This window comes from Mustelus asterias, chromosome 26 (assembly GCF_964213995.1).
Source record: "Mustelus asterias chromosome 26, sMusAst1.hap1.1, whole genome shotgun sequence".
NCBI classification, from domain to species: Eukaryota; Metazoa; Chordata; class Chondrichthyes; order Carcharhiniformes; family Triakidae; genus Mustelus; species Mustelus asterias.
In genome coordinates this window covers 35,373,987-35,378,237 of record NC_135826.1, presented here as the reverse complement: position 1 = coordinate 35,378,237, position 4,251 = coordinate 35,373,987, and the positions used below count along the sequence as shown (strand labels likewise).

The 4,251-nt window shown below is 46.8% G+C and overlaps 1 pseudogene; it reads right to left on the bottom strand.

Moving 5' to 3' along the window:
• Nucleotides 1-435: 435 nt before the first annotated feature.
• Nucleotides 436-637, bottom strand: LOC144479802 (U2 spliceosomal RNA; annotated as a pseudogene).
• Between the last annotated feature and the right edge of the window lie 3,614 nt (nt 638-4,251).

Genomic DNA, 4,251 nt, shown 5'->3' with positions numbered 1-4,251 from the left:
ACCATGCTGCCCCAAAATTGTATTAAATTGTATTGTATCAATTGCTGTTAATCATGTAACTATGTTATTCTTTCTTTCACAGTAATGAACGTAAGCTGGTTGTGACGGTTGTGGACAGAGATTGTCTCATGGTGGTAAAAAGATGGAGATATACAGAGAGGAGTTCTTGACTGAAGATTCGCCGAGGCTCATATTGAACTTTTAAAAATAAAGACAGTTTCAGCTAAAAGACATGAGCATACAAACCAGTCAGGGCAGGTCCCTGAGGTGATGATTTGCGACAGACGTTTTGTCTACAGAATCTGAACTAGACAATGGCCATACGGAATGTGAATGACCTTCTTTCTGCCCCGAGATACAGTCATCATACAATTGGCACTCAGCTGGAGGCAGCCCCTGCTGGGGGTGGGATATGATCACACAGAAGTGGCTCGGGTGGGGTTAATTTTTTAAAATGTTTTCCAGATTTACTAAAGCAACACACGGGGTGGACAGTCTCTAACCTATCTCCTTGCTTGTTCCAAAAAAACAATTTAATTCACGGTCCCCAGACAAGGGACATACCAGATCCAAGCTGACAAAAGCAGATATTAATCATGATCTTACGCTTGATCTTGCCAAAAGGCCAAGAAGTAATTTTTATTTGTTGCAAAAATATACTTTATTTGTAAAATATCTGAAAGAACATTTCAAACTTTTACAGATGCACCATAGAAAGCATTCTTTCTGGTTGTATCACAGTTTGGTATGGCTGCTGCTCTGCCCAAGACCACAAGGAACTACAAAAGGTCGTGAATGTAGCCCAATCCATCATGCAAACCATCCTCCTATCCCTTGACTCTGTCTACACTTCCCGCTGCCTCGGCAAAGCAGCCAGCATAATTAAGTACCCCACGCACCCCGGACATTCTCTCTTCCGCCTTCTTCCTTCGGGAAAAAGATACAAAAGTCTGAGGTCACGTATCAACCAACTCAAGAACAACTTCTTCCCTGCTGCTGTCAGACTTTTGAATGGACTTACCTTGCATTCAGTTGATCTTTCTCTACACCCTAGCTATGACTGTAACACTGCATTCTGCACTCTCTCGTTTCCTTCTCTATGAACGGTATGTTTTGTCTGTATGGCGCGCAAGAAACAATACTTTTCACTGTATGTTAATATATGTGACAATAATAAATCAAATCAAATCAAAGTGGCCATCACACAAAGTGCAAAAATATTCAGATTCCCTACATACATCATAGTTGCATAGGCGCAGTCAGAGAAATGTTACTGACATTTCAAAATGGTCATTAAAGTTTAAGTTTATTTATTAGGTCACAAGTAGGCTTACATTAACACGGCAGTGAAGTTACAGTGAAAATCCCCTAGTTGTCACACTCCGGTGCCTGTTCAGATACACTGAGGGAGAATTTATCCAATGCACCTAACCAGCACATCTTTCAGACTGTGAGAGGAAACCAGAACACCCGGAGGAAACCCACGCAGACACAGAGAGAACTTACAGAGAATGACTCAAGCTGGGAATCAAACCCGGGTCCCGAGCACTGTGAGGCAGCAGTGCTAACCACTGTGCCACTGTGCCACCCTGGGTACAAAGCTATTTCAGTTGTTTACATGAATTAAGTTGCAGTCTGAGGTGCTTCAATGCAATTGTGATAATGTAATATTCACTGTATACATTCGTACAATAAAAACTGTGTTTACTGTGCTTACCCCAGTCCAACGCCGGCATCTCCACATCATGAGTACATTCATACAACCCAAGGGGGTACTGAACAAAACCTTTCCGTTTGGGCACTATGAAGGCCTTAGACTCTGACCTTTCCCCATTGTGCCTTTGTGGCGGCTGCCCCAACCTTGAGTGTGTCCCTCAGCATGTAGCCTTGGGCTTTGGAATATGCCAGTCTGCAACACTCAGAATCACAGAACCCTACAGTCCAGAAGGAGGCCATTTGGCCCATCGAATCTGCACTGACCACAATCCGACACAGCCCCATCCCCAAAACCCCTTGCATTTACCCTAACTAGTCCACCTGACACTCAGGGTCAATTTAGCATGGCCAATCCACCTAACCCACACATCTTTGGACTGTGGGAGGAAACTGGAGCACCCGGAGGAAACCCACGCAGACACGGGGAGAACGTGCAAACTTAACACAGACAGTGACCCAAGCCAGGAATCGAACCCAGGTCCCTGGCGCTGTGAGGCAGCAGTGCTAACCGCTGTGCCACCGTGCTGCCCTAACTTGGTTGGGTACAATTCTTTGCACTGGAAGATCCACAAGTTTCGGGCAGGCCAAAGAGCATCTTTCACCGAGTCCAATAGCAGCTGATGTTTGAATGAGTATGCGTCCCTGGGAACAGCCCATAGAGCACAGAGTCCTGCATCACGGGGCTGCTCAGAAGAACCTTGACAAATACCACCTCATCTCTCTCCAGACCTTCTCTGCAAAGGTACATTCCACAAGGAGATGGACAGCAGTCTCTTCCCCACCACAGTCACCTCGAGGGCAACATGCAGAGGGAATGAGGCTCTGGGCATGTAGGAAGGATCAGACGGGGAGGGCCTTTCTAACCACCAGCCAAGATAGGTCTTGCTACTTGTTTGAAAGTTCTGGTGATGAGGCATTCTGCCAAATGATCTTGACGGTTTGCTCTGGGAACCATCCAACAGGATCCGCCATCTCTTTTTCCTGTAGGGTATCCAGGACATTACATGCAGACCACTGCCTGTTGGACTTGGGGTCAAAGGTATTTCTAAGCATACAATTTTCTATGAGGGACCGGAGGTACGGCACAGTCCAACTACTTGGAGCATTACGCGGCAGCGTGACCAAACCCATTCTTCGCAACAGCAGGGACAGGTAAAACCTCAGTACATAGTGAAACTTGATGTTTGCGTACTGAGGATCTACACACTGCTTGATGCAGCCACACAGAAAGGCAGCCATCAATATTAGGGTGGTGTTGGGCATGTTCTTTTCCCCCTTTATCTCGTGGTCTGTACATTGCGTCTCTTCAAATGCAGTCATTTTTGACTCACAGATGAAACGGAAAATGGCTCGGGTGAATGTCACAGCGCAGGAATGGGCCAGACCTGCACCGTGTGCAGCAACACCGAGAGTGCCTAACACCTGATGACCAGGTGCCTGAAATGGAGAGGGATCGTCGCTCCAACATACCCAGCTTTTGATTCATTATACCCACGCGCTCCTTCCAGTTTCTAACGCATGCCCTTGTCTCTCCAAACCATATGCCCAGCACCTTCAGGTTGTCTGAACTGATGGTAAAGGAGACAAGGGATCAGTCAGTCCAGTTTCCAATGAAAGTGGCCTCACTCTTACCTTGATTTACCAGGGCACTTGAGGTCAGTTTGGAATGGTCACAGATGTTGATTGGTCTGTGCACGGATAGCGAGTCCGAACAGAAGACAGTGACGTCATCCATGTGCAGGGAAGCTTTGAATTTAGTGCCTCCACAGCCTGGGATTGTCACTCCTCTTATGCCCAATTCCTTCCTGATGGACTTAGCAAAGGGTCCTATATACAACCCACATACAGGGCAGCCCTGCTGACTCCAGATTTAATTGGAAAGCTTTCTGATTCCAACCCAGTGATTGAGACTGCGCTACTGATATTTGTGTGGAGCAGTTTGATCCAATTGGGGATTCCCTCCCAAGCCCCATTTTGGAGTTCACATCCATCATGTAGGTGTGTGATATTCTGTCAAAGGCCTTCGCCTGGTCCAGACTTATGAAGCAGGTATCCACAACCCAGTCTCACACATAGCCGGTCATGTCTCTGAATAGCACAAGGCTCTCAGAGGTCTTCCTGCCAGGTACAGAGAAGACCTGACTCAATTGGCAATAACCTTGGACAGAATTTTATATTCCACATTCACCAGTGAAATGGGTCACCAATTTCTAATTTCTTCCTTTCCCCCTTCCGCTTGTAGATCAGATCATTGAATCATAGAATCCCTACAGTGCAGAAGGAGGCCATTTGGCCTGTCAAGTCTGCACCAACCACAATCCCACCCAGCCCCTATCCCCGTAGCCCCATATATTTACCCTGTTATTCCTCCTGACACTAAGTGGCAATTTAGCATAGCCAATCAACCTAACCCATACAGCTTAGGGCTGTGGGAGGAAACTGGAGCATCCGGAGGAAACCCATGCAGGCACAAGGTAAACATGCAAACTCCACACAGACAGTGACCCAAGACGGGAATCGAACTCAGGTCCCCGG